Consider the following 25528-nt stretch of genomic DNA (forward strand, 5'->3'; position numbering starts at 1 on the left):
CTGGTCAAACCTTGTCCACTTGGATCGTCTTAAATAATGGCACTAGAAGCTGCTTTATTACTATTGGTGTTCTGATTGTCCAGGATATTCTCTAGTTTTAAAGTGAGTAATAACAGGGGTTTATTTAGTCTATAGATTGCAGTCTAGAACAGAAGTTCAATTTGTCATTAGATTTCAGTTGTCACAGTATACATACAGCAAAAGACAGTGTTTTACTGGCTGGATTTGCTTTCCCTCCAATTCCACATGTACCAGGTTGGTAACAGTGGTAGGCAACTCTAACTGAGCCAGAAGGGCAGCAAATGGGTTCACTCAAGGCAGGAAGAAAAAAATCTCCATAAGCCATATGCCAAGCACCTAAAGTCCTGCCTGCATTCCTCAGGGAATGTATTGATACGTGAACAAAGGTCAGTGAGGCACGGAACATCAGGCAGTGCTGAGCTCGGCAGCACCCTCCTTAAGAACACAGAAGACTGATCCTTTTGAATTATCACATTAAGCATCACCTAGAGAAAAGAGACTTCAGTCACAGCCTTTAATGATCCTCGTGAGACTCCAATTTTTACTGCTCGTTAACTGAATTTGCTGTTTAGCTTATGGTGTGCTGGGTGAGCCTGTGTGCAACACAATCCTGTTTCATACATTCTTTAAAGCCACAGGAACTTGACCATAAAAACACTGTGGCTGCACTACTTGTGACACTGATGTTAGGAGTCACAAGTAGTTAGGAATGGGGAATGAAGAAAAGGAGCAAAGAAATGGATTAAAGCAAAGAATGGTGATTCTGCCTGCAAACTGGCATCAAAGGAGCATTTGACACTGTTAGCTGTGGTGGCTTTCCCTTCATGACAAAAGAACCACTCTGCCCTGAATCATTCATTAAACCTCAAAAAGCAAAGGAAGCCTCTGCTCTAACACAGACATTAAACAGGACAAAATTAAATGGCGCTTGTCAGAAATGAGAAGTTTCAGGCAGACTGGCTGGTAGGCAGCATTTCAGCCTTTCACAGTGGGTCTTCCCAGCAGATTCACATCAATGAGAAGTGTCTGGAAGACTTGATCCCAGGACTGGGGGGGGCCCACACACACTTCCAAGTATGCAGCACTGTATGTTCCAATAACTATGAGGCAAAGGCTCAGTGATGCTGAAAGCATCAATAGAGTAGGAAAGAAGGACAAAAGTTCAGTGGGTGATGATAAATGCTTACATTTGAAATCTTTTCCGGATGCAGCACAGACATATTTGGGAGCTGAACCACCTACATGCACAATGCAAAAATAGGTGGTGAAAGTGTCTTTCAACTTGTCAGGAATGCATGTTTCTGTGAATGAAATAACAACTTTGTGGAACGTTCCATCTTCTATAGCTCCTCTTAGCTAGAGGCTAAACACAAGATTACCAGTTTTCAGAACAGAAGATGGGGATTCTTCTTTGCTTTTCTTTGCTTTCTGTGCAAGATAGACAAGTTCTTGGGATAAAAAAATATGTTCAGAAACATTTCCCAAATATTTCTTGTTTAACTCTTGTCTAGGAAAAGAGTCAACTATTTCCAATCCTCTGTAGCAAGCATCAGCGGTGAAGCCTTTTAAACAACCCTGCCTACTGTCAGAAGTGTATGTGCCAAAGAAGAGAAAACACAATGTAAGTACTCTGTAGGTATTTGTCCTGCCCCAGCCTGGGATTCCTTTAGATGTGTTTCTGTTTAAGTAGGGGGTTTTTTGTTTTTCTTTAATGAACACAACATGCTGCAATGGACTTGGTGCTGCATGAAATGATGTAGCTCAAAGTGAAATTAGAAGATTGTCTTAAAGGCCTATAAATGTTAATACTATATTTTTCATTGAACTCTGTTTGATAAACTTCTCTAAATATTCCAGGCATAATTTTTATTACAGCCACATTTCCCCACTCAATTGCTAGATTTCATTTCACCATGAATAACTAACTATCCAGGGATTTTTGGCAGTTTAGTGTTGTTCTAACCCACTGGTCTTGCAATTAGTTCCTGATGTTGTTTTTGTGAAGCCATATTCTTCTTCATGTGTCTTGAAGTCCCCAGCTATCTTCTATTATATTAAGGCTAGGGCACATTCATATCCAAATAGCACTAAACTGCAAAAAACTGTTGCCTAGATGTTTTCCAGACATGTCTTTGAAAAGGCAAAGTTTTTGTTTCAAATATTTTACATCTGTTATCACAGAGGTGTTACCACCATTTCTAATTGGCCCAGCCTTGGCCAGCAGCATGTCCATCTTTGGAGCTGCCAAAGATTGGCTCTGCCAGACTGGAGATCACTTTCAGCAATTTCTCACAGAAGCCACCCCTGTAGCCCCTCTGCTACCAAAGCTTGGCCATGCAAGCTCAATACAGGCAGAAGTAAGGAAAAGCATTATATCCGTTAAATTTGGTTTACAGCTTCATTTGGGGTTTTCCTTAAAAACAGCCAGTAATAAACCTGCATGAATGGATTCATTTCATAGGAAAAACAACTCCAGCATCCCTCGGGGTAGTTGCTGGACAAGCCACAGAGTCAGCAGCCAGACTGGCACAGTCACTGCTGTTTGCTATGATGACACCCAACAGAGGCTGTCTACCTGCTATCCATGCCTTTGGGCCTTGCCTGGAATCACTGGAAAGTTGTTAGACCACTTTAATTTGTAAACCTATTGATAAGCATTTAATGTTAATGAAATGTTAGTGATGAGTAATTGTGGCAGATGAAACAAAGTTAGTTCATTGTGCATCTAATTTATTTAGTGCTAAATGCTTTCCCTGATTTCCTTTACACATGGGAAAGTCAGATTTAGGTAAAAACCTTGCATATCAAATAGGGCAATTTATTGAAGTCAGTGAAATTTATATGTAAATGTTTGTATTTGAGTTTCCAAAAAAACTGTTTGCAGATGTATATCCTGCCATGATGGAAGTGGAAAGTGTACGCTGCTCCTGATGCCCACTTATTCATAAAACCCTCAATGAAGGAGATCAGGACTATCTCCACCAAACCATCTTAAATGCAGTGCCGGTGTGAGATCCTACACAACACCACAGGTGTAGAAAGGTCCTGGCTGTGCCAGTGCATCAGGAGTAGCCCAGTTTTATCCTCTCTGGGTACTGAAATTACAGCATCTGTGATATTCAACAGTCTGACTGCCAGAACATCCTACTTGGCCAGCAATTTATTACACTGCACACAGTGTATTAGTTGTGGTAGTCAATGGAAAAAAACAGACAATCTCTGTACCAGCAGGGAGACATATGTGCATGGGCCAGTGCTGCCAGAGCTGCCCTGCTCACACCTCATTGCTCAGCATGACCGCCACTGTGGTGGCGGCTCCTGACACACAACAAATTAGGGAAAAAAGTCTGATACAACATCTGCCAGCTGCCTTTCTCAAAGAAATTGGACAGCATTAATATTTACCCTCTGCCCAAGAAAACACAGCCATAACACTATACCATATTCCTGTGTTGCCCAATACTGTCCCATCCTTCTACTGGCAAGTGTAATCCTGAGCTCAAAAGACTTTGAAATTGCATTAGTTTCTGAACAACTGAGTAAATCCAGAGAAATAGATGATGAAGAACCTGCCCAACTGCCTGAGAAGTGTTTTTTGATTTGTCATACCTGTACCTGAGCATGCCAAGTCTCATGGGGTGGCCAGTGGTGAGGAGGCAGCAGGTTGTAGCCAACACCTGAACTCCTCTGGTACCTTGGTGCTGCTCAGGGGCTTTTACAATGCTTGTAGGACATGGCTCCATGGTGAGGCTTGGGCATGTGTCTCTTCAAAGTTTCACCTGCACAAGCAGGAAGCTGTGCTCTGGGGAGCAGGAAGGCAGTCCAATTGCTGTAATTGCAAGTTGGCAATTTATTCACCAACAAGTCCCTAAAGGGCAATCTATTAATACATAATGTGCCAGCCAGGAGCTCAACTCATCCTGTGTAACACAGGGCAATATAAGGCACTGAGACTCCCATCAGAGAAGCTGGTTTGGAGGGCTTAGCACCTCTAACCAGTGAGCTCAGCACACAACAAGCCAGTGAGTCCAGCTTCTGCCATAACACCGTGGAGCTCCTGACAGCCCCAGCAGGGCAGTGTGGTACCTGGAACACCAGGGCTTGCACCAGTATCAGCACTACAGCTTCTCAGGGAACAAAGCACAGGGAAGACAATGTGGAAGATTTTTTTTAGTACTGTGGGGATGGGATTTGGATACCCCCACCCACAATCAACAGTGGTTTTTTTTCCCTCCCTTTCTTCCTTCTCTTCTGTTTTAATAAGGGTAGTATTTAATGTACTCAGAATAGCTGTAAGACTTATAGGAGACATGGTGAGCAGGACAAAATATCTGTTCACCGTTAAGAGTGGGAAATAAAAATAACACAGAGTGAAACAATCTTTCTTTCTTTTTCCTCATGATGGCCCAGTGGCAGGCAAAGGCTCAGGGGTACATGCCATCCCAGCCACTGCAGGGATGGAGCAGGCACGCAGGCATGTGGCTGATTTACAGAAATGTTTTTGCATTGTTAGTGAAACTGTAAGCTCAAACAGCAGCTAAAATAACATCATGCTAATAAACTTCAATAATTCTGCCAAAAGAGATAGCAATGTTAGGTGGGATTGAGCAGAATTCCTGTGCTGGGCATGTTTACAGGCTGGAGGGGAATCTTTCATTATTTCACTATTTCTCTTGTTGAACAGATGTACAGAAAACAGCAACAGCATGCAGAAATCAGATTTGTTAAGAGTTTCCTTTCATATTCTTCTAAATGCAAATACCTGAGTTACCACCTTTTCTGTATGTCTTGTCTGTGAAATGAAAACAAGGCTTTCTGCAGGTTTTCCCTGTTGATCCTTTTGCTTTCCCTTTTGTTGGGAATGTTTTTGAATGGAAGGTAACAAGGTGCTGCAGAGAAAGCAGTTACAGCCATTCATTCTGTGCAGGCAAATCAACACAGAATGTAACCAAAGAGAGGAAAGAAAGAAAAAGAAAGAAAGAAAGAAAGAAAGAAAGAAAGAAAGAAAGAAAGAAAGAAAGAAAGAAAGAAAGAAAGAAAGAAAGAAAGAAAGAAAGAAAGAAAGAAAGAAAGAAAGAAAGAAAGAAAGAAAGAAAGAAAGAAAGAAAGAAAGAAAGAAAGAAAGAAAGAAAGAAAGAAAGAAAGAAAAAGAAAATAAGGAGAGAGGACCACTGTACTTGCATTCCTCTCATGTTTAATCCCCCAGAGAACTACAATGGACATGTGCTACCACTGCACCAATACTTTGCTTTTATGGTTCACTGACAAATTATCAGATTTATCTGATGCCTAACAACTATTGATTAACACTTTAATATTAGATTTAATTGATAATGTCTTAATTTCTCTGTTTTATTTCTTCCAGACAACATGTCTCCAAAGATCCGAGTTGGAAAAAATAATTCCAGATAGAACAAATAATATTCTTTATCTCTTATCTTGCTATATACCACATGAGTATGGGGATGGATGTTTTGGCAACATGTTTGTTTTCAGATTGTCACAAATACACCCTGTGCCTGGGACAGCCTGAAGTACATGACTGATGGCCCTGTTCTTTAAAACATGATCAACTTTGTGAAATCCATCAATGGGAGCTACTGTGGCAGAGAAAACAAGGGAGGCTTTTCTTAAAGTGGGTTGTTCACTGCCACTTCATTCTAGAATGTTTTACTGCTGGTGGAGCAGAGTACTGTGACAGCTCATTCCTGCGCCAAGGTAACTTCAGAGTCACACTCAGAAAATTAACAATGGAGTACTAAGGACAAACCCAGAAGAAACAAGATGACAAATATCATGCAAATATAAATCACACAGACACTCAACTACATAATGGATTAAATCTTTGATATTAACTTATTTAGGAAGCATATGTGGGGGCAGGAGCAGTCTGTTAGCAGCACTGGCTGAGACTGCCTGCTGCAACATTCTCTCCTCACTATTCTAAGCTAAAACTTTACAGAATGGGAAAAATTTTTCAGTCTAATGAATTTTTTTTTCTTTTTGGAAATTTGGCCATAGCAACTCAATTGGTGAAACTACAGAAAATCACCTGTTTTTTTTGTTTTATTACAATAACTGGACAACTCTTTGGTTGCTGAACCTGGGTGTTATGAATAGAAAGTTGTATTTTTTTAAGTTTCAGAGTTAAAAAAACCAAGCCAGACCGAGTCAGACTCCTTTAGGTTCCCTGCCGAAGAAAACGCTTAATCACCAGTTAATGGCGGGTGATTAACTGATTGTTTCCCTGATGCTGGCCGTATGCCAAGGAGATACCAAGGGAAACCCTCCAGGGTAAAGAGAATAGGCAGTGACACCAGAGACAACATGCAAATGAGAAATGCAGTGCAACCTGGGTTTTTACAGTTTTACAGTTTTTATAAGAAAAACCCCTAAAATCACGAGCCAACAAGTGACTTAAAGTGACGTCTAAGGATGGGAGCATTGTCCCGTACCTGCTTGAATCTTTTTATTTCTCACCCTAACCTGAAAAGAAACTGATTAAAGAGACCCCCCGGGTTTCTAAACCAACAAACCAAGGACTCAACGACTCTCCCGTGAGGACAGAGTCCCCAGTTCTGTCTGCAGACCAGTGGACAAAGCTGCATCATCCTCCTCCTTCGTGCCACGCCTGGGAGCAACGGCGGTGTGGGCGCAACCCGTCGATTTCTCCCCACCTGAGCTGATTCTTCTTAATAAAGGCATTAAAAAAGGAGAAAGATCTCCTGCCCATTTATTTCATGGGCTTTCCTTTAGCTTGTCTCCTGATGTATTTCTCTGTGCTAGATCTGCATTCTCAGGATTTACAGCCAGGATGTAGGTTCATTTTGTACAGAAACCTTCCACCCTAGCATCACTGTGTTTTGAGTGCTTAACTTGGCCACATTTGTACTCTGCTGATGGGAAGGACCTGCCTGCATAGGATGGAAGATCAAGAAAGCCACTATCTCTGCTAGAACCAGTGACAGGTAGGGGGAAGTGTAAACCACACCCCTTATTCAGGTAATACAGCTGAAGCACAGCTCACAATTATAAAGGAAGAGCACTTTCCCAATAAAACCAAGGATAAGGGAAGGCTGAAAGATTGCTGAGTCAGTCCGTTAGAGCACAACACAGACTACTCCTTACTTCTGAAAAACTGCATCCAGTCTGTCAAGACCAAGCATCACATGCTGCAGACCAACACAATGGAAATGCCACATGAATCTATAGATACTTCTAGCCTTAAATAAGGGCTGCTCATGACAACTGCTGTGAATGCTTCACTTCAGCATTCAGGCTTTTACATTTGTAAGCCCAGCTGCTCTGCTTCCCTGTCTGCTAGACCCTGTCATTTACAGAAGGAACCATCATAGCATGGGGAACATATACATATGAATAACTTCATCCCTAGGAAGCTAAACCAACAGCTGTATGGTGTCAGAGAAAGAGTAGAAATTTCATCTCCCTTTTTTCCATTGCTTTATTATGGCAAATGCCATGGGATTTCCTATGAGCTCAAGTCCAAGGAGTGATCTGTGAGACACATTATGAGGACAGCCTTGCAGAAGTGTCTGGAATCAAAACCCACCTCTGCAAAGGCCCCCCCTAAAAAAGGCACTCACTTTTGGACACTGGGAAATGCTCTTCTGAATCTGCATACAGCCATGAAACGTGGCCACATCCCTTGTGCTGCCTGGGGCAAGGAGAAGGAACCAGCTGAACATCACACTGGGAACCAGGGTAAAGTGAAGTGTACATAAACCAAGCTACAAGGTGAGTGACATAAACAACCTTTCTAAAGTATTGCAGTATGTTTTTGATTGTAATTCAGTCCCAATAGTCAGTTTTATAACCCTCCCCCTATTTTGTATTGTTATAGTGTATTTTACTACCAATGGATTGTTCCTTTCCTCCTGTGTTGTTGGTTTTGCCCTAGTTGTTCATCTCCTCAAAGACCTGCCCTTTTGTCCCCTGTTCTTCCTCCCATCGAATTTCAATCCCTTCCCATGCATGCCCCTTTCTTTAGAAACTTCCCTATCAATTTGCTATCCTTCGAGGCCTCATTGGTTTAAGTTGTTCTCCTCCCCTGTACTCCCCTATTGGTTTACACATTGTATTCCCCGCCTTGTGTTCCACCACCCAGTTTCTCCCCATTGGCTAAAGGTCATCCTCCCTGGGAGCTCCCCTGTTTATAAGTTGGTGTATGCCTTTGATTCAGCGTCTTTCAGTCCCTGACTCCCCAGGGAATAAACGCTTTTGCAAAACATACAAAAGACCTCTCCCTGTTCCTTGTTCCTATCCTCAGTGCAGTCCTACCCCCAACGCAGTCCACCTATGCCATAGAGCAGCTGTGGCCTACAGCCACACCCCAGATTCGACAGTTTTGTGGGAGCAGCCCACTCTTGCTGACAGTACTGGGAGCTAGTCGGGCTGAAGAAATACAGCACCACAGCAGTATACCAGAGGGATGGTGATTGGGAGGGAAAGAAAGGAAAGTTTCCCTAAAGTAACCATCTTTTTCTTAAAAGTTAATGATTTCTATTTGGAGTTTCCAACAAGCACACCACCACCTACAATACCTCGTACAGAGCCAATCACAACAACACAGCCACAGGTGGCAGAGAACCAGTCCCTACTGAAGGAACCTTCTCCTGACTCAGTTTCCTGATAAACCATACTAACAAAACCCCACATCGCTCCTGCCAGCTCTAAGAAAATCTATTTGGACATTGGGGACTCAGAATTGATTGCATTTTGAACATTGTCTTATGGGTGCTTTTGATTGTTTTTGACATTTTGTGTTGATTCAGTTGATTCTTCAGAGAAGCTTTCTTAATAATTTTGAAAGCGGGAGTTGTGGAGACCCTGGGGTCATTCCCTGGTTTAGAGAGACACAAGAAGCTTCCCTCATAAAGCTGTTGAGACCCAGCTCATTCCCCTGTTCCTATATCCTTGAGCCACTCCCTCTCTATTCCCTGACTGGCACTCATCTAGGTTCACCCCCAGGCCCCTCAGCAGAGAGAAACCTGCACCTACCACATGTGTGTGCTTTGGGACTCTGAACATCTCACTGTGCAGCTGAATAATTCATCTTTGGATACCATGAAAAGGCCCTTTTTGCTTCCTTACCCTGGACTTTACTAGCAACTATTCAGGCTGCAGCACTAAAGGTCTGTGTTCACTAATACCCACAACCTAGTTACTCCTTACATTTGGAAAAACCACAGTAAAAAATATTTTCAAACTATTATTTTTTCTACAACACCACCTAAATGCAATCCATCCAGCAGCACACAAGTTCCTGGCAAGCAGAAATCATGCCTGAGGGAGAAAAGAGTCTGCTGGAGGTGAATATCTCCTTCAGCCCAGGACACTGCTAAGGCCAGTAACAGCTTGGCACTGATCAAGGGCAGCACCAGGGCCCTCGCTCTTTCCTAGCCCAGAGAAAGGCTCTTCCCCAATATTGTTAAAGCAGTTTGCAAACACAAAACTAACAAGAGGCAGTGAAAGCAGCATTGCTGAACTGCATATCACAGAGCTGTGAATGAGATTCATGGCTGTGTTACTTACAGTCATCTTACTCTGTCTTCAATATGTCATTTCAATATCATAAACACAATTTTATTAATTGTAAAAAACATTTGGGAGGAATGCTGAATTATTTGTTTGAAGCAGCCAAATAAAAAATTTTGGTTGTCAAAACAGATTTTAAAACTTAACACAGAGTCTCATGTAATGAAGCGCTGTTTAGAAGGTGCAGGGTGTACCTTCTACAGCTTGAACTCCTCTCCAAAAAACTGATCTGTTAGTTAAACATTCAAAGGAGCTGCTTTTGAATGTTTAACTCACAGGCTGTTTTTTTTCTTAGAGCCGGCATATGCCTGCATACTGCAGTGCTCCCATGCCATGCCATGCCATGCCATGCCATGCCATGCCATGCCATGCCATGCCATGCCATCCCATCCCATCCCATCCCATCCCATCCCATCCCATCCCATCCCATCCCATCCCGAGCAACAAAGGCTCTCCAGCATTCCCAATGCCCTCCCACAAGGCATGTCTGAAGACTGTGCTGAAACCAGGGCAAGTTTCACTGCTTGACCTGTCCACAGTCCCTGACTTTGCAGAAGCCATGGGGTATCTTAAACACTGATTGACTAGGTCTGTGGGATCTGGTTTTGCAGAAGAGCTGCCTCAGTCTGTTTCAGTCAGTTAAATTCAAACATCAGTTTGCTGGTGGACAGCAGCTGTCTCCAGAGAACTCCATTGCTAGTCAAGCCCTCACCCACATGCACCACAGCACTGGTATGCCAGTGGCTCACTGAAAATTGCTTTAGTCATCTCCAATCTTGTTACAGGTGCTAGTGTAAACCCCAGCTATTCTTCTTGCTCACTGTGGCCTTCCACCAAATGGCTGTAACAAAGAGCAGTGTAAGATGAAGGCAAAAAAGGAGAGCTATCATAGAATTTTGCATAAACCATGCCAGAACATACTGCCAAACTTCTCAATTTCACCAAATTCAATAACACACATGTGTTACTTGTGTGCAACACAAGTTGTATAGGCCTCAAAGGACCAACAGGTTCAGGCAAGCAGCAGGTGTTTCTCTGGTTCCCTCTCTGAGGAAATACCAGAGCAGAAATGTTGGTAACACCTAGTGCTTAGACAACCTCTGAGTGTCACAAGTCCCTCAGGGTTGTCAGGCCTGAATGATCAACCCCCCCCCACAACATCACATCAAGATGAGGAACACAGCAACGGCAGGGGGGAATACCTGACAGCAACCAGTCTCAGCCACAGGGCCCATAATTTTTTTTTTATTTGTTTGAGAATGTCCAGCTGTTGCATGTTATCTTAAAGTACCACTCTTCTTAATGCTCATATCTGTAATATTTGTGCTATATTATTCTTATCCATTATGTCTCTGGATGCTGAGGTTTTGAAGATTTGAGAGAATGGACAAGAGCCCCTGGCAGAGCATCTGCCCGGGAGCGGGACAGATGGTGGCAGCCCTTCCCACAGGATTCACTCTGGGGGAAAGATGGAAATCTGCCCCTGGAGCATGAAATCAACAAAAAGCACACCAGCTGCTGCACTGAGGGTGTTTGCAGAAAAACTAAGGACAGAAAGTCTGAAGCTCTGCTACATTCACTTCTTACGGCTTCTGGCCCTCCCGTGTGCCCACAGCATCCCCAGTGCGAGGGGCCACAACCTGCACCTGCTGCTGCACCACAGCTCTGCACAAGACCCAAGGTGCTCCCAGAGCAGCAGTGAAATTCTACTTTCTTGTTAAACATTCACAGGATACTACTCTTTTCAAAGCATGTTTCAATGTCTACAAGTACATCTAAAATAGCAGAAAACATAGACACAGAATATCAGTCAGGCTTGCAAAACTGGCCCCAGAAAAATCACAGGATCAGCACCAAATCCATTAACTGTTTTTTACCCACACAACAATTATTCTGCAGGCTTTCACATCTGTAATGTAAAATTTTATTTAGTTAAGATTGCCAGAGCCATTAAAAAACTAGGAAAGTTTCAGCATGAAACTGATTCCTGTTTTGAAGATAGGTCAGGTATCAGAGAGTTGATTAAAAAATAGCTCTTATACATTTTCCCATTTCCCTCTTGTTACCTTGTTTAAACACTTTTAAACATTTTTTTTTAAAAAAAGGTATGTCCCTGAATTTTGTTGTCAAAGAATTTATGAATTTAATTTTTTTGCAATGAAATTATAATGTTGACTTTTGCTTTGTACACAAGGGAATAAGAATATGGAAAAAAAAGGTTTCAAAGGATTTAAGAACACTAAATAATGCAACAAAACTATGTATGGAGATATAAAATTACAATTCTCTCCATCAGGAGGTTTGCACACCTAAAAAAAGATAAAGAGGCAAAGTTCTCTAAGAGGTGCAAAAAAAGTTGAAATAAATTAGTGAAAAGTGAAAAAAAAAGTCATGACCTTGCAAAATCTGTGTTTAGCTGGATGTAATGTTTCCTTTACTCTGCAGATAGAGGTTTCGCATTTGGGGCTTTGGTCCATTTGGCACGAGAATAACAGCTGTGATTGAACATTACTTTTTGACATGAAGGAAACTGCTTTTCAGTGTGTCTCAGCATCCCAGCTGTGTACCTGTATGGCCACTCATTGTAAGATATGGCAACAGCAAGGAGACATTACACCTTGAAGTCATTTTGATCTCAAATGCACTTTCCTTAATTTTGTTTGGCTATTTGCTATTGTATACCAAAGTCTTGGAATACGGCTGGTTTTCAACTATTGTCCAAAAAACAACTGGAGCTGGAGGTGGCAGAAGCATGTGTTGGAGACTGTGCAATAACATGGAAATGCTTTGTTTGAACACTAAAAGGGCATTTTTTTCCTAAGTATATATGTCAGAAATTGTGGGCTCTTCAGCAGTGGCAGGGAATGGTAACATGAAGAGCAGTGTCATGTTGGTACATGGGCTAGGAATATTTTAGAAACAGGGAGGAAAAAAATAAGTACATTCTGCACCTGTATGAAAAATTGCTCATTGCCAGCCCAGTTTGGAGTGAGGAATTGGATGAAGCTCTCCCATATCTCCAACAGGAGTCTGGGCCAGTTGGGTGTCTGGTCATGCAAGCTGGATGTGTCAAGAGGAGGAAATAAAAATCAGAGAGCCAGCAGCAAGGGCATGCTGGTGTTGCAGAGATGAGGTAGAATCAGGCTCCCTCAACCTGCCAAGTGTTCTAATCACTTCCCTAATGGGCTTCTGCCACCATATGCTAATAAAGCACCTGTCTCTAGACCACAGTTATAAAGGCTAGAAAATTAAACACTGTTTACATGGCAAATTAACAATATCAGCATTTCCAATAAATTAATTGACATGAACCATTTCCCCTCCTCTGCCCATCCGCTGCCTCCCATCTTTCAAGTACTTTTCCTGCTTGTTTGCTGCACACATGGCCTTTGCTGCATCTAGAGCTACCATAAAGTACAATTCCTTAAGCTCACTCTAGTTAAAACACCTAACATCAACCAAGTATTTAGTCCCTAGACTAAGATTTTGCCCTATAACACCAAGTCAGGAAAAAAATCAGTTTCTAGGAGGCCCCATAATCCTCCTCAAAATATTTCATGATCTTTGTTGTTCATTACTCATCTCACTGGCTGTGTAGCTGATGAATTTCAAATCAAATCCTTACCCATTTTGCATGGAGAGAAGATGCTGGAATATCATCTGGCAATGACACTGGGAGGCGGGGGGGGAGGCATTAGCATTAAATTATCTGCTCCTAGATAATTTCCCAGATGAATCACCATAAAAGGCTCTGAAATGGTCTCTCACTCTTTTTTGTTGCATAACATTTCACTGTACTCTAGACTTGAGGAGCTATAATTTATCAAGCTCCTGTCTGCAATCAGGGCATTGTTTTTGTTAGAGTCCCTGATCATGGTAGAAGTGGCAATGCCAAGTTTGCAAGGCTGGAGGATTAACTTGTAAGTAGCAGAGGGCAGGCCATGGAGAGCAGGAGGCTCTAATAGGAAGCAGAGCATTTAGAATGCATTGCTGGTAATGCATGTTACTGACATGCTACTAACACTCCAGTCACCTCATCTGGGCAGCACCCAGGGCTTTTTCCTTTGTGGGTGATTACTCATGAGAAAAGCACATGGCAAGGAATAGCTTGACCAGCCCAGGCACTGGACAATGGCAAGCTCGTAGAGACCACCTCTGGCCCTCTCTCATCAATAAACACAAGCCATCAGTGATTGACATTATGGAATCTTTTTCTGAGTCAGACTTCAGCCTGCTGTGCCCTTCTCCCCTTCCCTGAAGCCTCTGCAAGCCCCCACCCAATCCTATTCCAGCCTTGACCTCTGCACAGCTCCCAGACCCCTCCCTCCTCCTTTGTGGCTCTGTTGAAAACTCAGGGACTGTGGGGAGAAGGATGTCAGCTGCAGCCAGGCCACTTTCTCTTGCACAGAAATGTCCAAGACCCTGGAGGAAGGCACCCTGAGCTGCTGCCCCCCCAATGCCTGCTCCTGCAGCAGGGGATATTCAGTGTCCCAACACTCTCAGGTGCTCTGTAAGCCCATGGTGGCCACAGGCTGGGTGAGAGGGAATGGTACCCACACATTGTTACTTTGCAGGCAGCAGGCCTGGAGGTTCTGGAGTCCAAATCAACCTCCTCAACACCTTGCAGTGAATCTGTCCCAAGTCCCCAAGGCCATACTGGGCTGCAACTTCCTCTCACAGCTCTTGGGGACACCCCAAAACCAACCCTGTTCCAAAACAGCCATAGAGGAATTAAGAACACAAAATCTTATGCCCATGGACAGATGTGAAGATTTTGAAATTGAATAGCTGCTGTGAAAGCAGGCTGCACATCCTGAGTAGCTGCTTTGAACACACCATGTGAAATTCCAGCTTACTCCCCAGCAAATAGAGATGAGCACAGCAAATCCTTGGGTCCTGGTGCATGCATGGGGTTTTTTTTTGTTTTTTGTGGTTCCCCGCCCCCCCCCCCCCCTAGGGTAACAAGACTGCAACAAAATTTACATTTTGCTGTCTACAAAAAGATTTCTTCAAATCAATAGCTTATGACAGAAGAAAGTAACAAAACCTGTAATAAACCCAAGTTATAAATAGGTATGTGTTAATGAAGAAAAAAGATTTGTGCAATTCATTATCTCTAATGTGCTGATCTGATGTGATTTTGGGTGGGGAGAAGTGACATAGTGGTAACCATTAACAGAGGGCTTCCCAGATGTGTTTTTCAGTGTCCAAAATGCATATTTGACTTTCTTACAGACAGACAGACCCACCGTACAGGGTGGCCCAGGCGCAGCCAGCACACCTTCAGGAACCAGAATTTAGGTGTCTGCCAATGGGTCCCAACCCTACACCTGCAGCCAACCAGCACTGGGAGCTTCACTGCACAGGGTTGAATTTTGCCACTTCATGTCCACGCAGTGCCAGTGCCATCTGGCAGCAGGTCCTGAACTTCAGTTTCAGTGTTGTAATAAATGGATGAGGGACCTGTGGTTTGTGAAGGGATTTAGCTACCTAAAGCCACAGTCAGATGACCCCATATCCATTCCAAAGGTTTGTGTCCAGGCTCGGGAGCAAGGCTCTGCTCTCCAGGTATCATTTTACGTGTGTTTTTTTCAGGCTTGGCTCTCCCTGTTTTCATGGTGAAACAGAAGAATTAGGACCCTTTTAACTCAGAAACCTTACCAATTGTTCTCTGCTATCCAAATGGGAAAGTGACTACAAAAATAGTAACACCTGGGTCACATGGAAGAATTTTGAAGTGTCAGGAGCTCTTTCAAGCAATTCAGGGTATCTTTTCCCTAAGTATGCTTTCTCCATCTCTGCTACCAGCTGAGCTGACTCTGTGAAAGACTGAGTCCTGTAACACAGGGAGCAGTAAAGGATAACCCCCCACTTCAGAACTCCTTGCACATGGGACACAGCTCCTCCAAGAGAGCATCCCCTTGAGGGTGATTCTCACTCTTCTGGGACCCCAAAAATTGTCCCCATGAAGCCAGAGCAAGAGCTTGGCTCCCATGTGCTTCATCTGCTCCCATTCATAGCAATGTGTTCCATGTCTGGGTCTGTGTTTCAATTACCAGGAATAATACTGAAGCACTTTAAGTGGAAACAGAGAGAATTATTGATGGTAACAGTAAAATTATTTTATCCACAGAAGTCAGAGGCAGTATATACAGTCTATCAGGAACATTTAGCCTGCCAGAGAGATTAAAATATTTTCATTAAAAATAGCATCTAGAGCATTATGCAGTTGGGTACAACTTGAATGGATCTGCCATGATAAGAAAAATGCTTTCTTCTTCATGTTTGCCTTCTTAAACTCTGATTCAGTGGAAACAGTTTCCCAGGGAGTTCTGAAGTCGCTCTTCATGCTTTGCATGGCATCAGGCTCCCAGGGCAGGGAGAGGGAAGCACTGTTCCTCCCAGAGCTGTGTCAAAATGCAGCATGCTCTTCATTCAGAGAGGCAGTGAGCGCACTCTGCACTACAGTCACAGACCTGAGATAGATTCCAATAATGGAAAAGTCACAACAGCAGAAGAGAACTGCCTTCTTGGTCACAAGGGAGATAAGCTGGACAAGAGCAGAGGTATAAATCAATGCAATTGGTTTGACAGAGATTACAGACAGCAAATGCTAACTTGCAGTGCAGAGGCACACAGAGTGCAGTGATCAGGATAAAATAACCAAAACAGCATGGGATTTCAATCTTTTATTTTTTTACAAGCTGAAATGAATTTACTTCTTTTTCCTGAGGGAATGCAGATTGCTTTTGTGCATCTTTTGTTCCCCCTTCCAGAGAAGACATCCTTTCTCAAACATGCTCTCTTTGTTGAAACGATGCCTCTAATTTGGTCCAGCAGATTTTGTGCTGCAGTGAATATCTTCCAAAGGTACTGTTCTGAGCAAAAAAAGTATTAGTAGTCTGACTCACTGGGAAAGTTTAAGTAACTGACTAGACTACCTTTGAGCCTGATTCTGTTGATTTCCCACCCACCTGAGAGTGCAACCTCTTAGCCACTCCTTTTCAACACACAATGGTGTAGTTTGAGACAGTGTGAAAACCTCCAGGGCTCTGCTGTTCCTGCCCTCGTTTGGGTCCCAGACCTGCCATGAGTCCCTCTCTGGAACAAGTGATAGATGCTGGCCAGAAACCAACCTAGAGCTGAGGGATATATAGATCAGCCCTCAAGTAGGTAAACACAGAGAGTCCTGAGCTGTGATTCCATAGACTGCTGCACAGCAGTAAGGGAATTCCAGCTAATACTAACACAATATTAAATGCCTCAGGCCATTTTGACAAACATGTTAATACACAGATGAAAATGACCATAAAATATGTAATTTTTTATTGTTAATAATAAAAAAGAGCTTCTGGGAAAATACTTTATTTTCTGGGAACTGTGTCCTCACTTCAGAAAATTGTTTGGATGGGAAATTCTCAGCCAGCTCTCTCTCCCAAAGGGTTGTTACTCAGTAACACTTCAGTGAGACTCTGTGCACAGCTGCCAGGGGAGCATCACACAGTAAAAATGTAAATAATTTCCCAAAAGTATCTGTTATATTTTAAATTCACTTTCAACAATCCCAGTATAGACAGAGACTTCTGTGTTTCCATTAGAAACAGTTTGCCAACTTTTCCATCATCTGGGAGCTAATCAAGCAGAATGACAGCTATTCCAATGCCAAATGGTGGAAAAGTAATGATGAGTGTGAAGTAGAAAAGGACAGACTGTGCAATTCTATGCCAAATATTGATCTGTGTATCAAGCTGCACAGCTGTTTGGAAATACTGTTAATCTGTGATGAAATTCTTTGTCAGGCCTGAGAAGAAGCTGAGGAGCTTGGCTCCAAGACCACTTCAGTGAGCAGAGCCTGCACACATCCTGCCCTATGGGGGCTCAGGCATCGCTTGGCAGCAGCACTCTTGGATAGTCCCATTGCTTTGGATGTGGAAATTCTTGTTCAGGGCTCTTAACTAAAATTGTTTAGTTAAGCGTGGGTTGTAAAAGGAGCACTTATCTTAACTGTATTTGTAAGAGAAAGGAATTTATTGTTGTGAGAGTACTTCTGTAGAAATCATGTGAAGAACAGGCAGTTTTAGCAGAACAGGCAGCTTTAGCAGAATATACCCACACCTAAAAGGCCATAAGCAATAACAACAGCTGCATCTGGGAGATTTGGGGAAATTCAGCAAGTTTAAGATCCCCAGGATGAAAACACAATGATGAAAACGTAACTTGGGATTGGAGCCATCTTTCTGCAGCTTGCTGATTGTGCCATCCCAGAGGCATGTGTAAGCCTTCCTTAGGACTAGAGAGGGGTTTTTTTTCAGCTTCCCAGATTGTGCTTGACTGGAACAGTTCCAGATTCAGGCATGAGGCCACTGTAACCGAGGACTCGCAGCTTGTTGCTATGGTGCACAACCATATGCTGCACAGCTGAAGGCCAGACCAATGATGCCCTGACACCACAGCCAGAAATCACCCTCCTTCCCACCCTGGTTCTTCTCCAAAACAAAGCAGTTGAGCCAGTCTCTGAAAATACCAGTTCCTGAAAGAGTTCTCAGGGATGAGCTTAGCCAGGATAGCTAACATTTATGCACTTTGCTAGTGTGTGTGAGTCATCCAGGTTCTTTCTGCGCAAAGGAGTGAAAAAGCAGTGATTCATCCCCTACCAAAATAGGTGCTTAAGGGAGGTGGGATGGAAACTTGCACGGAGCTACTTGTCTTTCAGGGAGCTCCAAGAGCTCCTGCCTCACTAGCCCAGGCACAACTCAGAACTTCTACATTTCTAATTGATGTAAGACTTTATGCAGAATTAATGCAGTTAACCCTAGCCTTTGCAAATAGTTATTGAAGAGCATGGGAAACCAGGAATAAAACAAACTAACAAAGAACGTGGCAACTAAAAATCCACCTATGTTCTAGAAGGGACCTGTAAAAAGTTTAGCAGACCTCCCCTCTGCATTTGTAAGGATGGGTAGAGTCAGAAGGCAGGGAGGCAAAAGTCTTGGTTTCGACAACACCTACTTGGAAGCACCTGGTATTTTGACTGCTTTTGAGCAAGGTTTGGTGGAAGAGATCCTACTTCAAGCTTCAGCAGAGAAATATGAAAAGAAGGCTATCTGAGGAGGAGTAGTGGGCTCAGACCAAGGGTAATTCAGTCATGGTCCAGATGTGCAAATTCTGTGCATCACTCTGATGTCCACTAATACTGCAGAGAGTTTGCAGCAAAAACCTTTCTTGCTCCTTGCTTTACTCCCATGAGTTAGAATACAGCTGGATTAACTCCCAGATTGGCATTACTAGGCTTGCTCCTGAATTACACCTTTAAGATATTCCTTGCTAGCTTGATAGCTGCCCTAGGCCCTTATCCAGGGTCTAGGTGACAATGGGGCAAAAATCCTAGGGCAAGTCGTGCAGAGCCAGATTAATACCCATCTTCCTCCGTGCAGCTGCTGGCCCTGCTCACAAGCCTGCTCTGCATTAAATGCATAAATCCAACCATTGCACAATTGAGAATTTCTCAATTTCATCCCAACTCAAAATTAATTTGAATACTAAAACCACTTTTCTCTCTTTTCATACATGCATTCTGTTTTTCTAAATACTGCACCCTGACCCTTTCCTCACAATAGGAGATATTGCCAAATTAAAGTGATACACGGTTGTTGCTAATAGTACTAATTATTGTTGCTAATTTTAACAAGAAGATGATTAAAAAGTATGCAGTACTCAGAGTTCCTTTGAATTGCCTTTGAATTGCATGAAACTGATTTGCATTTCTGCTTAGCATACATGGCAGAACAGTGAAGAGCTGTATTTTAATAGTGCTTATGCAAAATATGGGAAAAGACAGGTGCATAGCACTTACTTGCACTGTCAGTGAGAACATGCTTCAGCAACTGTGGCAAGTGTTAAAAACAACTGCATGGGTGAATAACAGCAAATAAATAAAAGAAAAAGAGAAATTCAAGCTCTTCCTTTCCAGATTTAAGCTCAAACATTCAAACAGCGGGATGGCTCCCTGCTGTCCTTTCCTTTCCTTTCCTCTTGCCAACAAATTATCTCTTAGGGTAATTTTGTTAACTAGATATTAGTTTAACATTGAGTTAGTACTGTTGTACACAAGGAAGGAATTGTGAATGGAAGGAGAGATCCCCTTCACCTTCTCAGAACCCAACCATGCCTTAGGATCCAATATAAAGCAGTGAATTCTATTTGGACATGACACTGAAAAAAAAGGAGGGAATAAAAACCAACAAACTCCTTCAAAACTCCAAACAATAAACCCTTGTGGATTCTTTCCTAGATAAACAGAGGAAAGTTAATCATTGACATAGTTTGAAAAGGACCAGCTCTTTCATCCTTTGCTATTAGATCCTTGTCATGCTAACTCAGTTGATGTAAAAACCAGCCAGAATAGCAGTAGTTGCAAGGCAAGATATGTACTTTGAAATCTCAAATGGTTGTGGTCTGAAATAGATTGTTCTTAATTCCTAGTTACTTTGATTTGTTTGGTACCTATCTGTAAGCGGGGAGTGTAGTGCAGTGTGCTTGTGCTGTGAAAATGATGGGGACATCTCCTCAGACCAACACTTCTAATTTGACAGCATGTGACAATAATGTGGCACACATTTCCTTATAGAAGGTTTTAAACAAGAACAGATATTTGCCTCTGGAAGGCACAAATAAATTTAAGCATTTTTATAGGTATTTTAGAATCAGGGTGAAGAGGATTCTTAGTTATGTGTTAGCAGATACTTAGGGCTGGACAGACGGAAACTGTAATGAACCACCTGCTCTGTTTTTTGAAGAAAATTATTTAAGCAAGCAGAAAGTCCCCCAGTAGAAATGTACGCTTAACATTAATGTACGCTTAACTCAATGAACTCAGTTTACCACAGTACTCCAGTAAAAAGTGATCCCTGCCCAGCTAACTATAAACCTTGATGTACAACAATAATGGCCCAGCAGCACCATTTTCCCAGTACACTAACAGGGGTACTCTCTCCCTGAGGGTACAGCTGGACTAGCTGACATTATCAAAGTAGTTCACTCAGTGAACTTCAATCAAAGTAGGTTTGGGAAGGCCTGTGTTAATTTCCTGTGTTTGCCTGCTTTAGTTTGTGCTTTATATCAGGCTTTTTCTCAACACAACCCAAGTGCTCTCCTATGGAAGGGGAACCCAAGATCCTCTTGAGATAAGACAATTGTTAGAAACTGGAGCTCACACCTATGTTCAGTTTTTCCTTTCTAAATTTGATTCCAAACCAGTCAGGGAAATTAACAATCACATTATTACTTTATTATCTCAGAAAATAACAGTTTTGATCTAGTTCATGCTATTCTTTTTAGACAAAGCAATTGAATTCATTTATAAAGGATTTTGAACTGTTGGTACCTCATCTCACATCATAATCACATATTTGAAGATTGATGACATCACTTGCCTCCCGCCCGCCCCAAAATGTGCATACATTATTGGTTTTTCCAAAGCCTCATGAATAGGGTAGTTTGGAATCATTAAAAATCAAAGAGAATGCTGCTGGCTGGCAAAGAAGAATGGCAAATTTTGCTCTTGGCTCTATTGCTATTCCCCTGCAGCAGAGCTAGGACCTTTTTATTGCAAAAGAGATAGGAAAATAAGGAGCATTGCTTCTCTGTGTAGCAGACAACTGCCCAGAGCCCCTCTGGATTAGGTACTGCTCCAAGGGAAGCCACAGGGGTAAAGGAAGCGCCCATCACAGGGCAGCCTCATGTGCTCAAGCTCTAGGGCTTAGAACAGCTTTGCAAGCTGGTCCCGGTTACTATTCTCTACCATTTTTACTTTGTACTGTGTTTGCTTCAGGAATAACCTTTTACACCCACCAGCATACAAGATATTTACTAAGGAGGTTCATCCTATGGTCACAGCATAAACTGATGGGGTCCTTTATTATTTCCAAGCAGATTTTTGCTCAGAAGCAATTTAAATGTTTGGAAAATGTGTAATTTTCATAACTATTCCTGGCAGTATTTCATAAGAGCATTGTGGTTCCCCAGCACAGTCAGTCAAGTCTTCCTGATGCCTGACCCCACCTGCTTGCACACAGTGGCTGCCCCACCAGTCATTACGAACTCTGTAAGTTATGTAGGTCCTGGAAATAATTAATTTTAAATTCTCTTTTTGTACAACAAAACTCTGGCAAGGACCTGGAATCACATTTACATCATCTAGCTATTTGTGGGGCCATTCAAATAATGAAACACACATACCTCTGGAAATTTTACCAGCTCAAGAAAAGGCTTTTAACTGACACTAAAATGTCAAGCCACTGTTTTAAGTGTTATGGGTATTCCATTGCTCAGCCCAGTTGAAGTATGAACACATCAAATGCTCCTTTAGAGTCAACCATATTAAAAGCTGATGGACTTTGGTGCCTGTAAAGACAACTACAGATGACATGTTTAATTGGGCTGATGGTTATCTACCTGACTCTGTTGCATGAATGCAAACCCAAATACATCTTCAGTGGGCCACTGAGAGTCCATCAAAATAATTACTTTAAGGATAATACCTTCCTTCTTTCTGAAAAAGTCCTGTTCCCAGAATCATACTGATTCTTTTTGCTTTACTTACTGTAAGCCTGTCTTTATCCTATCCTACCCTATCCTATCCTATCCTATCCTATCCTATCCTATCCTATCCTATCCTATCCTATCCTATCCTATCCTATCCTATCCATCATATCCATCATCTTAAAAGAGAGTAGTTAATCATTGTCTACAGCTGTGGGTTTGCCCAGAAGACTGCCAGCAGTGCTACCCCATTTACAATTGACATTTATTTGAAATGATCCCTTAGACCTGTACATGTAATTCAGAAAGGGGACTAAGCATTAATCTCACTGAATTAAAGGAATATACTGCATTCCAATAAATTATTTTTAAAGACTTTACAATTAATTGGTCATACTTGGCAAAATCAAGAACATATCTTTCAAAGCTGCAAAAATAGTCTAAATAAAGTTAAGAGTAGATAATACACACAAAGTACCAAAGCCACCTAGGGAGTAATGCAAGATTCAAATCAATATTTGTGTTCCTAAGCTCATCTCCAGAGATCCTATCTTGACTGTTAGAGAGTGGATTACAGTAAAAGTCATAGCCGTGGTATTTGATAGCATTTGTTAGCATTTATTAATATTGCACAGTCACTTCTGGCAGCACATGCAGTTTGTCAAATTGTAATTTTCAGTACTTAGATTATTGTAACTATTGGCCAAAACCCAAAATTTCTTGAGCTCACCTAGAACTCCAGCTCTCCATGCTGGCTACAGCAGGCTTTCACCATACAGCCGCTGCTGTAGGGATGGGGAATCAGCTCTGTATAGTACTGATATATAAAGCATCGATCTCTGCATTCTCCCCCTTTGGAGAGGAGCAGTCAGGGACAGCCACAGCAAAAGTGCACTTCTCTCATTACCCTCTGACACCATCTGTGGAGGAGGTTAGCATCCAAGAAACAATCAGGCTTCTTCACCCACACCCCTCTGGCCTGACAGCTGGAGTGACTGATGATATGGCAAGCCCCCATTCCTGGAGGGTAGTGACTGTGACACCAAACACCTTTGCTGCTTCCCCCAACTCTGACACTTGCATTTTTTCATTAAAAACATATAGGCTATAATTAAGACATTTAATCTTCCTAATCTTCACTGTTATGTAAACATAACTCCTTCACATAGAAATATATGCCTGCATTATTGGGTGAGGTCCTCTGTGAAGATTATTAAGTGTTTAAAGAAGCAAGTCAGATTTGTTTGAAAAAAGGCTGAACTGATATTATGAATTATAAAGGGATGTAACAAATAACCTGGTATCAAGCAGCTGACAGTTCTCCCAGCAATGCTCTTCTTAGAAATGGCAGAGGTGCTGAATTTAAACACTGCTTCCAGTATTATCACTGATAAATAACCATATCATGATGAGCACTGAACCATGCTTCACTGGGGATGTGAACTCTACACATTTTCTACCCTTTCAAGAACTAAATGACTAATTTCTATGCATTGTATAAGATTGAAAAACTGTGGAGTTGTCTTTATGGTAGACATCATTTGGCTCCTAGGATTCATTAAAATATCTTTGTATTATAAGACAGCTAAGGAGCAGCACAAGCCAAGGAATTTAACAAATTTACTATGGAGTTCCTGTCAATAGCAGGACTCTGCAATTGTCACATTGATGGAGTTAATGAAATTCATGGCTGGGGCGGAGAGAATCACACAGCTGCCATCAGCCACCATCTCAGTTCTGACAAGCAAGACAGGATTATTATTTTGTACCTGTGCCAAAGCAGATAATTAAGTTAAATATTTAGTGATTGCAGCTGATATTATAAAGTAGAAATACCCAGAAAATTTATGTAATCTATGCATACACATCATTAGTTTCTTATGTTCTGGCTTTCTTATGAACATACCCTATGTGGAAAGCTATATGTGGTCATTTGAGTTTCTGCTATGAACCTACACTAAGAAATCCCCACATTACACTCTTGCATACTTGCCTTAACATTTGGCTGGTGTCCTGGCTTGTTTTAACCTGGGCAGTAGAATAAATTGGTCCTGCTTCCTTCCAGCCCTGGGTGCCAGACTCATGGTTTCCCCTCCATGAATAAAACATGAATGGACAGGGCGATACACTGAGCCTTCAATCCCTTGGGCAGCTCTGGAGCAGCATCACTCCCAGGAGGAGCTGGCAGAGGACAGGCATTCCCCCAGGAGAAACACGAAGGATGAGAGGAAGATATACAGGTGCATTCTGAGTGTACCACAGAATATCCTGGAAGTGCATTTGCTGCTTTCTGTATTCAAAGATTACAGGAAAAATAAATAGCCTCTGCAGGACAATACTGCACTCAGCCCTAAGAGCTACTGCAGCTGGAGTAAGAGGAGCAGGATCTTTGTGTCCACCAAGCTATTGCGGATTCATTTTTTTACAGATTAAGGTGAATGTGGCACATAAACCCTTGATACTGTGACTGCTACTTTCTTGCTTGTAGTTGGTGTTCTATTAAAAGGCCAACATTACATTTCAAATCTCTGCTCAATGTAGCACAGAAATAGCTAACAAAGTGCGAGCAAAGAATTCCCTGCCTGCAGGATGCTTTTCTATGGTTTGTGCTATAATTCATGCTCGTTCCTCTAAAATCTCAGTGGAGAAATGTATTTAAAAGGAGGCTACACAGACTTCTTGTCCTGATGCTGCCTGCAAGCCCCAGGATCTGTGCATGGGCCCTCTGAACACAGTGTGGAGCTGTTTGGGGCAGGAATGCATCCCTTCTGCATCCCTTCTCCAAGCACCTTCCTGACCAGATACACCAGCTGGCAAATGGGCATTTGCCAGAATGGATAAACAAATTCAGTAAAACTCAGAGACACTTCTGTTAATAGTTTCTTTTTCCTTTGATCAGTTTAATTGTCATAATACTAACTTTCTTAATGCTTATAACAGTTAGTTCTTTTCACAGAAACAACTTTGCTCTTAAATGGCAGTTTGGAACTGCAGTTTCCCCAAAATGCCTCTAGCATGGCTATCCTGATGTCTCACACATGAACCATTCCTTATTTTATTCCACAAAAACATGACACTACAGACATGCTTTGCTGTTGACTACTGTATTTATGATGATTCTCTTGTTATACACAACTGTGGTGCTGAATCATTGCTGGCTATTGGAAACTTCTCATCCTTCAGCAAGGAATGCCTTTGAATGGCATCAATAAGCGCTATTCAAAACATGAAAAAGAAGCCAAGAAAGGAAACCAATATTTTTCCTCTCTTTATCGATTCAGGCACACATCAAGACTAATTAACTTAGGACTAGCATCACTTGATAGAGTAACAAAGGATCTAAAAAATGACAAAACTAAAAGAAACCCAGTTTGCTTAACTTAATATATGCTTAATAGCATATATTTTTAAA

The 25528-nt window shown here is 42.1% G+C and overlaps 1 protein-coding gene and 1 long non-coding RNA gene across 13 annotated transcripts in view; one reads left to right on the forward strand and one right to left on the reverse strand.

The window, feature by feature from the left end:
* Positions 1-25528, reverse strand: part of KCNIP1 (potassium voltage-gated channel interacting protein 1) — a 292230-nt gene that overhangs the window by 116841 nt on the left and 149861 nt on the right. The gene's annotated exons all lie outside the window — the stretch shown is intronic.
* LOC135280415 (uncharacterized) overlaps positions 1-25528 on the forward strand; it is a 56336-nt gene that overhangs the window by 5238 nt on the left and 25570 nt on the right. For 5 of the 8 annotated variants that reach the window (XR_010347359.1, XR_010347363.1, XR_010347361.1 and 2 more), the window contains exons 2-3: positions 1533-1642; positions 5387-7776. This is a non-coding gene — a long non-coding RNA (uncharacterized LOC135280415). Of the gene's footprint in view, positions 1-1532; positions 1643-5386; positions 7777-8531; positions 8768-10940; positions 11687-12021; positions 16937-25528 lie in introns of those variants that run through there. The other 3 variants (XR_010347362.1, XR_010347365.1, XR_010347360.1) reach the window with 3 other exon arrangements.

This window comes from Passer domesticus, chromosome 13 (assembly GCF_036417665.1).
Source record: "Passer domesticus isolate bPasDom1 chromosome 13, bPasDom1.hap1, whole genome shotgun sequence".
In the NCBI taxonomy this organism is placed as follows: domain Eukaryota; kingdom Metazoa; phylum Chordata; class Aves; order Passeriformes; family Passeridae; genus Passer; species Passer domesticus.